Consider the following 10967-nt stretch of genomic DNA (forward strand, 5'->3'; position numbering starts at 1 on the left):
ATAATAATTATAATTCATCACAGGCAAAGTTTCGCTCTAAGAGTAAACTCCAAGGTGCCCTGATAATCTAGCCTTAAAAACTCCCACTGGCTCCATCATTACCCCCTCGATGAATATGTGGATAAGTGAATACTTATGTAGAGTTGAAGTAACTGTAAGGGACATATTTCTTATCTAGACATCTTTTCTAAGGAGCCAAGTCTTAGCAGGAATGAAATAAAATAGCTGACATTAGAGTAATGTGTCCCTAGCAACTTTAATGATCTTCTTTGAAGTATCTCAGCAGAAGTTTGCCTATGGGTCTTTATAAGTCTTTTGACTCAACCCTCATCTCTTTCCTATTGGGATAAAAGGGAAGAGAGGAACATGCTAGGTCTTTTCCGGTGAGTGGAGAAACAGCCCTGTAGAGTCTGGAGAAGACTGATTATACACACACAGTGTCTTGATGTTGAGATGTTCTCTGTGTTGCTTTTTGGTATGGTCTATGTGATTACTACAGGTTGTGATTTGCTTAAGTTCTTGCAAAACAGGAGAAAGTAATCCATTGGACCTGAATGTATTCTAAACTTTGAGAGTATATAGAATCATAATTCTCTTTACTATATCACTGTTAATATATGGAGCCCATACTGGAGGCTATGGTTCTGTGTCTATTGTATGCATTGGATTATTTAATCTTTAAAACTCCCTACAGACAGTACTCATTACAAGGCACGTTTTAGACATAGACACTCCATTGAACTCACCAGACTTTGATAATAAAGAGGAAACCTTTTCCTTTGCAATCAGTAAGTGTGTAAGGGTAGATGTTGATTACTATCTAAAAGATGTTTTGTTCCCAAGAACTCTTTACTCAACGGCTTTATCAATCTTGTAACAACCAATTATTTTATTCTGTTTTCAAAAGGGTGATTTTTAAAAAATGTCTACTAGTGCTTTTGTATTTATTAGTCAGCATCCTTATGTATAAAATAGCATTTCTGTTATTCTTTCCTCTCCTCCTTTCTCCCAAGAATCATTTAGACCTGTGGGTTTTTATTTATTCAGCCAACATTAATTTATGCCCATTATTATTTTTGATGCTCAAATTGTCTCAAATTTGCCCAGTAGGAATGATCTCAAGCTAGCCTTCATGTCCTGTTAATATTCTAAATGCTTTTCTTACTCTCTGACATGCTAACATATTTCAAAATTATCACCACACTTTCCTCGTCCAAGAGCTAAAACTAGCCATTCCTCTAGAGATAATCTCAGGGGTAAATATAGAAACCAAATCAGGTCATTAGGTATGCTCATTACTACTTGCTATTATCATTGTCTCTGGGCTCATCCAGTAGACAAAACTAGAAAAGGTTCATTTTGAGTTTCCATTTTCATCCTTCCAATGGATAGCATAAAGAATAGGAGGATTCTCAGTTGTCTGTGACTTTATGACTGTTCTTGTGCTTGTCTCTATTAGAAGCCATTGCTTTCTACAATCAGCTGTGTCTTTAGGCAACTTTTCTTAGCAACCAACTCTGGTTCCAGAAAATATTTTGTTTTTCCTTGCCCTGCCATTCTTCCTTATTTTTTATTATTTTCATGTTTTTTTTTTCATTTGAGACATGGTTTCCTAGCTAGCCTGTAAGTGACTATATAGGAGGCAAACCTTGAACTTGGAGCTATCCTCCTGCCTCACAAGTTCTGGGATTGCAATTTTGTGCTACAGCACCAGAGTTCCAGAAAAGATTGCAGTGGCTTTTGTCCCAGTCTGGCATTTTATCTGCTGCTATTTTCCTGGTGTTATTGATAGGCTAAGGCTGGACAACAAAAGCCACCCAAAACTCTCTCACAAGCTCATTGCATGCGTAGCTTCTAAGAAAAATAGTATTTCAAGGATTTAATGGGTTATTTACAAGGTATAGAGCCTGCAACATCTTCCATCCAGAATTATTTTCTGTTCAAAGGCAAACTATCACTTTATTATCTTTCAAGGCTTTCTTATAAAACTACACCTTTCCCATTTTCATCTCATCTTGCTTATGATTAACATGAACATCTTGTTTACATTTGGAAATTAATTCCAAAGAAAGAGCAAACTTAATTAAAAGCAACATCTTTCCTTTACATTTTTTTTGTAGACTAAGCCTTGATTTTTATTACTTAAAAAAATGCATATTTATTTTGCTTTCTGACTCTGTGCTTGTGCCTTCAACACTTTCACAACGATTTTCTGCTCCTCAATAAGGAAAGCCCGCTTGATCCTGTCGCGGACACACTTGGCACACATGGAGCCACCGTAGGCCCTGCTGACATGTTTCTTTGTCTTAGACAATCTCATAAGGACTTTGGGTCTCACAGCACGAACCCCTCGCAGTCTGCCTGGGCACACACCACATGCGGATTTGGGTGCCTTCCCAACCTTCTTGGTGTAAAGGTAAACAATCCTGTTGCCAGGGGTTCGAGACAGCCTGGTTTTGTTAGAGGCTGTGTAGTAGGAAAGCCTATGACGGTATGTCAAACGCTGGACCATTTTGAGCACCTTCCACTCTAAGCACCATCCCTGGAAGTGCTTTCCTTTACATTTATTGTGCTACTTTTATTAAATTTAGCTTATCAATTTTGCAGTAGTAAGAGTGATGTTTGGGTATACATTAGCGCATCTGAGCACTATTTAGATACTGGTGGTCTGGTGGCTTCTCTTTCAAACTGGTCTTTTTCTGTTGTAGGAAAAGGGATTAGATAACTACTAATAATTATTTCCTATTTTTAGTTTGTTGAAGTCCTCAGGTCTGATCCTTGGCCCACAACCTTTCCTTTCTATATTCCATATTGCATTTCTCACCTTCATTTCTTTTCGCTGCCTACCTCTTTTCCCAATCATCCTCTCACAAGGTACCATCCCATATCCTCCCTTTCACCTCTGAGGAAGGGGAGCCCCACCCACCCCGGTACAAACCTACCCTGACAACTCAAGTCACTGAAGGACTCAGTACATCCTCTTCCACTGAGGCCAGTCAAGATAGCCCAATTAAAGGAATAGGATCCATAGGCAGGTGACAGAGTCAAGGTAAGTTTCTGCTCTAGGTGTTAGGGACTCAAATGTGGTCCTTTTGTGCTGTTTATCGCCTTTCCATTATTAACATCATTGTTTAGGATAGTTTCTAGCTTGGTCTTCTTCAACAAGCTGCTTCATCTTTCTGTATCTTTCATTCCTTATCCAGACATGAGGGATAATGAAAGTACCCACCTCATAATGTTGTTGTATAGATTAAATGAATAATGCATACGAATTGCATAAACATAATATCTTGTGGGACTAGAGAGATGCCTGAGAGGTTAAGAGCACAAACTGCTCTTTCAGAGGACCCAGGTTCAATTCTTTTTTTAAAAAAATTAATTTTTAGTAATTATTTTATTTTTTCACATCCCAAATGTTGACCCACTCCTGGTTCTCCTCCCAGAGTTCTTCACCACCTCCCCCTTCCCTTCCCCTCTGAGATGGTGCTCCCCCATCTCTTTTCCCTGGGGGCATCAAGACTCTACAGGATTAAGCATATCTTCTCCCACTGAGACCAGACAAGGCAGCCCTCTGCTGCATATATACAAGGTGACGTGGGGATATGAGGCTTGGGCCACCCTGTGTATGCTCTTTGGTTGGTGGCTTAGTCTTTAGGAGCATAATTAATAATTTTATCCATGACTCTAGTTTCAGAGAATCTGACACCTTCTTCTGGCCTTCACAGCCACCAAGCACATGAATTGTACACAGACATAAATGCATACAGAACACCCATGCACATAAAACAAAACAAAACAAAACAGAATAAAATAAAATAAAACAATGAAATATTAAGGTAAATGAATGGAACTGGAGAAAGGTATAATGAGTAAGTTAACTCAGGCTCAGAAGGGCAACTTGCACTTCAAATATTTTTTCTTTATAATTTAAAAATGTTATTATAATTTTTATTTTTTAGATTATAATTGCATCATTTATCCCTTCTCTTGCACTTCCTTGCTCTCTTTCAAATTCATGGCCTCTTTTCTTTGATTGTTGTTATATAGGTGTGCATGCATGTGTGTGTGTGTGTGTGTGTGTGTGTGTGTGTGTATTAATATACAAATACAATCTGCTTGGCACATACAATGTTACTTGAATGTATATGCTTCAGGATTGACCATGCGCTATTGGACAACCAATTGGTTTGCTCTTCCCTGGAGAACACCATTTTGCCAGCTCTCACTCTTTCCCAATGTTTCATTTTATATGTTTAACTTAAAGCACAAGTAAATGCCGAAAAACCAAAAGAGAATCTTTTGGGCAAAGACACATTTCGACAGAGGAAAGACACCTTAATGAATTGGAATAGTGGAAATAGGAAGGCTTAAGAAGAAGGGGTATGGGAGTATGGGGGAAACAGGGTGACAGGAAGGACTAACTCAAAGGATGGGTATAGGAAAGGGGGAAGTTTGGCTGACTCATAACCCAACTTAAAATAAAAATAAAAATAGTGTTTGGAGAGACTGCTCAGCATTTAAAAGCAAAGGACCAGAGTTCAATTCCCAGGATCCACACAGGGTAGCTTTCACCTGTCTGAAACTCCAACCCCTGAAGTATTCAGTATATCTGACCTCTGAAGGCATCTGCACTTCCGTGTGCAACCTCCTGCCTTCTCTCCATTAAAAGTCAAATAAGTCTTTCCAAACTGAAGAGAGAAAAGGAGACATGCAAACTGGAAGAAGAGAGGAAATAACAAAGGGTTAAAGTGTTAAGTAAGAATGAGAACAGAAAGAAAAAGGAGTTAGTGGATGGGTTAACCAAAACTAAGAATTCATGAAAACACTTTACAGAAACCCACTACTTAGTATGCTAGTTTCAAATACAACTTAAAACAAGTTGAGAATCAAGAGAGATTGCTCATCAGTTGAGAGCACTGGCTGCTCTTCTCATGGACCCAGGTCCAATTTCTAGCACCTACATGGTGATTCACAACTATATGTAACTCCAGTTCCAGAGGATCCAATGCCTTCCTCTGACCTTTCAGGCAATAGACATGAATGTGGTGCACAGATAAACATGTAGTCAAAACTCTTATCCATGTAAATAATAATAATAAAGAATTAGAATGGAATTGCTCTGTGTAGGTGGACAATGATGTGCCCAGAAGACAGAGGTTATTGAGTGAAAATCACAGTGCCAGGCATTGAATACCTCCCTAAAAGTTATTGGTCATGGAGGTATCAGATGTCCTCCAACCAAAAACTATTGCAGTTGTCCTTTGTTATTCAAACAGTAACTACATTGTAAGTTCCAATTGCTGAAGACACCACACACTTTCTCTATAGGACATAGAGATTGCAAGCAAACTGAGAAGCTTCCTCCCAGTGACTACTTTTCCTAATAGTGTAATGTGCTATACAGGCTGATGAAGGAGGAAACACATCATTATATTCTTACTCAGCACTAGGCCTTGCATATTGTAGTGCTGACCTGCCAGGTGAGATATGCCAACATGATCAACACTGGCTTGACTGTTATGAAGTAACCAATGGCTTTCTGACTGAATTTGAGGCTTGCTTCACAGGAGGGCATAACATGCCTGGTACTGTAATCCTGGTAAAAGTCCATGTCTGGGGAGGTTATGGCCCTATGATATAGTCATATACCATATGGTATCTGGTATAGTGGCATATAAGAGTATATGGTATAATGACACCAAGGCTATTGCTATTTTGCTAAGTTTTACTGCCAAGCATCCTTCTAAATATTTATATTTACATACATAGACCTGGGCTACTCTCAGCTTTGATCAGAGAAGCTTCTTTTTACTGAGGGCAGCAATCAGCACAGAAAAGCATAACCAATTCAACCACTGCGAGTAGAAGACTGACTTCTTAGACCTAAATGAAATGACTAGATTAACCCCACTAGCACCAAGGTTCAGGGAACATTGAAGAGGAGGTGAAATGACTCTACCTGCTGGAGGATGGGGAGGAATGCTGTGAAGTGCTGTCTTGTGGTCAGGGAATGGCTATTGCACTCATGAACTCACAATAGCTTGGGTTATTTACACAAGACCTATATGTGATCGAGCCAGCCAAACTTCTAGCATAGTTGACAAGACCTACACAAGATCAAGCTTGCCAAACTCCAAATATAGTTAGGGTAGAGAATTTCCAAGCCCCACTTACTGTAGAAGCTGTTAAGAGTGGGTAGTTGTTGGAAGGTATCATTCTTCCTCAAGTATGTGGTTACTTGTTGGATTCCCTTGCTCCAGTGGATGCTCCACACCCCTGCACATATGGGAAGCACTAACTGGACTTAGTGAGTTATCAAAAAAATATGAAGTTGGGATAGAAATACGTTGAGCTGAGCGCGAAATGGGAGAAATCGGAAGAATGAAATGAAGTGTGGATGTGATCATATTTCATGTATGAGATCATATTACATGTATGAAAAAATTTCAAAAATAAACAATTAAAACCCTCAATAAATATATGCATGTGTTACTTATTTGCTAGTAATTATAACCTACATATCATATAGGGAAAGACTCAGATCATTCTGTTTTAAGGTTAAAATCCATGTTTTGCATCACTCCACAGATAAATCAAAAAAAGACGAACACCTTGACTTTTAGCATGTAAGGCAAAGGTGTCTCACCCGAGGAAAGGCAAGTGGCAGATACTGGTAAGGAAAGAAAAGGGCGAGTGGATTGTTGTTCCCTCCTTTATATATTGACCTTCTTTTCATCATGTGTCTTTGTTTGCTACTTCTGTCAGCTGTATCTACAGCTTCAGTAATCAGAGACCAGTACAACATTCTCACTCAGGAAACCCCAAACCAGTACAAAGAGGATGCATAGAAGAAGCTAATAATATGGTGCTTGTTCTTCTTTGACCCTGGACAGCCACCAGGTTCTAGCTTCCTTCTAGTATCTATATCTCTGAACATGAGGACTTTTTTTGAAACTGGAAAAGCAGATGGCAAACAGCAGTGAAGTAAACCCTTTACTTTTACATCAGTAGCCCTAAACCAATGGCTGCCAGAAATAGGGTATCTATTTCCAGTAAATTATCCCCTATAAAATAGGATAATCATGAAGTATGTATTTTGTACTGCTTCCTAAGGGTCTCTGTCGGGATTTCACTTCAGTTGCTGCTGTCATGGTGGGATTTGTAGTGTACATTTTCCTTAATATTTTCCTTCCCTTCTCTATAGTCTTTCCTCACCATTCTATCTGTGGTCTCTGTATAAAGCACACAAATAGAATCATCATTCTGTAACCTGATCTCCTATATCCAAATAAGAGGGACCCTTAGGTTTCCATCCACCCCATCTTCTTGATCATGTTTGTATTTTGATTACCCCTTTGATCAATACCAGAACTTGACTGTAGTGTGTGTGTAGGGTTTCCTCTTTGAAATAAATTGTTAAACTCTTTTTATTGCTGCATTGCTTCGGAGAGGATTTTATGTTTCAAATATAGTGGCATTTCAGTAATCATTTTGTCTGCTTCACCTTTTTGATAGTGCATAAACTGGTTCTTTTCTCAGGATGTAAGAGAATGGCTGGGAACTGGATGTTAAGACCAACTCTGGCACAACAAATGAAAGACCTTCCACTGTTGCTTGTGAAGAACTCTGACAAAGGTAGGATAATATGCAGCAAAATTACTTGCCTCTTTGAGCTGGCAAGGAATATAATTAAAATAAAGAACTGACATCTTATGTGACAGAGTCTGAGTAGGAAGCATAGCATTTATTACCTCCTGTTCCCTAGCTTTTCTTTGGAGGAAAAAAAAAGTCAGCAAGATTTTATCTTGGATGACGCCTACTCACCTGGCTTGGCTTAAGCTAAAAAACACGAAAATGGTGGGGTGTGAAGTAATAGACCAGATATGCAATTTGACCATGTTATAGCTTAAACACTAAAGCTAAAATGTATTTTCTCAAAAGAGGGATGATCTGGAAATCTGCCCTGTACATTAAAGTCTAACAGTGACACAAACTCTATTGTATGTGTTGTTGTTCTCATCAATACACAGCCATGCCTATTCTTTGGGGTTCTATCAGTTACTCTCTGGAGCTGAAACTCACTCGATGTACATGCAGATTCTTAGGAACAACACCACTGTTAGAATCAGAATATATGTAAGCCATGAAATAAGTTCTAAGAAATTATATTTTATCTCATAATCATTGTTTGATCTCCCATAATTATTTATAAGGAAAGGCTCTATGAGAATGTTACCCAGACTCTCCATGGAGGAGAAAAGATAAAATTTGCTGAACTTTGGAGTCTTACTAAAAAATTCTTCTCAGAACTTAAGATCCCTCAAATCTAGTCCTCATCTCAGACCACAGCATCCTTCCTTTCCTAAATACAGTTTCTGAGTAGGAGGTTCTCAATGTAGTACTGACGTAGGTGTGAATATTCAGTGTTTAAAGTCATGGGAAGCAACTTAAATTAAATTGCCTCGAAGTTTTTTAAGCTTTGAAATTTCTATTTTGGATTTTTTTTTCAAAAAGAGGGGTAGGGAGAGAGAAACAGCTTGTTCGCTGGGTACCTTTTGTCTACCCACTCCCCCCCCCAATTCCCTGGGATTCAACAATTCAGTTATGGGGTACCAGCATAGCAAGTCTGTTAGTAGGGGAGAAAATATCCATTTGGCATGTTCTTTTGTACTGATGATTAGTGAAAGAAAACAACAACATTCTTTTCAGTAAAGTCTTCTTTACAAAGTAGATTGCAGCCATCATAAAGGGAAGCTATATTTATCGAGCCATGTTCTCTTGTAAGCGTATGTGTGCAATCTGCTCCTGACCATTCCATCTGGATGGACTGAAGAGATTCAAGACTTGGGATTAGCTAAAGCAACAGAGTTCTTAAAATCTTCTGAGGAATGAAAGATTCCAGTATGATTTTCCTAAATTTTCAGAATCCCCTTATCAAAGTAATTGATGTGAACTCAGTTTAATGTCTACAAATGCAACAGTGATGGTGTATAATCTACAGGAGGGTGGTTTTTAAGTTGAAACTGGCCATCAACCTATGAGCAACTATTGTTTTAATTTTATTTCCAAATCCCTAGCTTATGTGAGTTTGAATCTTCTCAGTTGTTTTTGTTTATCTAACTCAGCGGGTGCATATTTGTTCTACTTTGTAAGTACATGTATAATGTTCATTTGGAAAGTGAACAGTTGCAGTACTAATACTTGTCAATAGTGGGTGCTAAATGAATATTTGTGGAATAAAAAACAACACTCTCCATTGTATCTTAGTGTTATATAGGTTTTTATTTTTTAGTACTGCAACTATCATTTTACTTGATTCTCACAAGTAACTAGAGAGTAAACCAATGGAAACTAATTCTATGTCCTTAATGAAAGTTACCCAACTGCCAAATGATGCAGTTAGGATTTAAATTCCAATTATAGAAATAAAAGACAATACCTTGGCTTTATCAAGTATTGAGACATGGAATTCAGGCCTCTCTTGAAAAAGAAAAAATGGTTTCAGTTGATGTAAACTTAGGGCATTATATACAGGAAATAATTTGAAGTTTTGTGGTATGATAAATTTGACTATTTTATGGAAGGCTATGGATGGCTGGTTAATGCAATTCTACTTCATTGGAAGATTTTGAGGAAGAGATTGACATCTTTTTAGGCAGAATATCATTGTCCATGATGAACTGGAGGATGGTGACAGTAGTAACAAGCAGAGCTGTTTTTGCCTCAAGATATGAGAGAGAGAGAGAGAGAGAGAGAGAGAGAGAGAGAGAGAGAGAGGGAGAGAGAGAGAGAGAGAGAGAGAGAGAGGAGTGCGGATTAGAATGCAGAAGGTTTGAATTGGAGAGAATTCAAGGTGAAATGCTATGCTCATAGACAGTGACTGATCAGAGGAGACATTGTGGAGGCACCTCATAAACTTTTTTTTTTTTATAGAGGAAAGTGGAAGGATTTTATGAGCAGTTAATAGTCATCTAAGATTAGATAGCAGCAATTATGGCAAGCCCAGCTGACAGTAGCCAGCCTTTTAGTAACACTGTCAGTAGTATGGAACAGCCAGGAAGTTTAAAATGATAAGGCACTGTATAGTTGAAAGGTACAGAAGTGAGTAAGAGTAGAGGTCTGCACATAGCCAGAAAATGAAAACTGAAACCTATGATGTGTTAAGATGCAGGAAAGAGAATTATAGCATCAGAGGGAGGGATTTAGAAGTCTGAGAATTGGCGGTTTCATATGTCACAATGCAAATTGAGATGGACCATTGTGATTTACGAAGTTCCTGTTTAGAGACCAGAGAACAGAAGAAAACATTAACAATGATGCTGATTCTTTTTTCTGTGACAGGGCCCAGATAACCATAGGTTGTGCTACTCTTGAGGTAGCGGTCCTGGTTGCTATATGAAAGACTGATCAAAACCAGGAGAGCAAGCCAATAAGCAGCATTCCTCCATGGCCTGTATATATTCATAGCCTTCCATAAAGTGGTCAAATTTATCATGCCAAAGAACTTTGAATTATGTCCTGTATAAAGAGTATAGCAGAGAATAGATACATACAGTAAGGCTTAATTTATATAGAAAGCCTGAATATAAACAAAATGCAAATTAAAAAGAATTTCCTTATATCTGACTATTTCCTTTCCTAATTAACTTCATCTGACTGCCCCCCCCCACATTCTTTGTCAAAGGACAAGTCTTCCATGAACATAATTTTGAAAGCTTGCTTTTTCTGTTTCTAGCTCTGTGAAGAATTGAGTTGAGATTTTAATGGGGATTGCATTGAATCTGTAGATTGCTTTTGGCAGGATGGCCATTTTTACTATATTAATCCTGCCAATCCATGAGCATGGGAGATCTTTCCATCTTCTGAGATCTTCTTCAATTTCTTTCTTCTGAGACTTGAAGTTTTTCTCAGACAGATCTTTCACTTGCTTGGTTAGATTAACACCAAGGTATTTTATATTATTTGTG

At 38.2% G+C, this 10967-nt stretch overlaps 1 pseudogene across 1 annotated transcript; it reads right to left on the bottom strand.

Annotated features, from left to right (window-relative positions):
- Positions 1 to 2121: 2121 nt before the first annotated feature.
- Positions 2122 to 2512, bottom strand: LOC114625431 (annotated as a pseudogene). The gene has a single exon (XR_003712077.1). The product of XR_003712077.1 is annotated as a 60S ribosomal protein L34 pseudogene (transcript).
- Positions 2513 to 10967: the final 8455 nt, after the last annotated feature.

The sequence above is a fragment of the Grammomys surdaster genome, unplaced genomic scaffold (genome assembly GCF_004785775.1).
Source record: "Grammomys surdaster isolate TR1022 unplaced genomic scaffold, NIH_TR_1.0 217, whole genome shotgun sequence".
Classification (NCBI taxonomy): Eukaryota; Metazoa; Chordata; class Mammalia; order Rodentia; family Muridae; genus Grammomys; species Grammomys surdaster.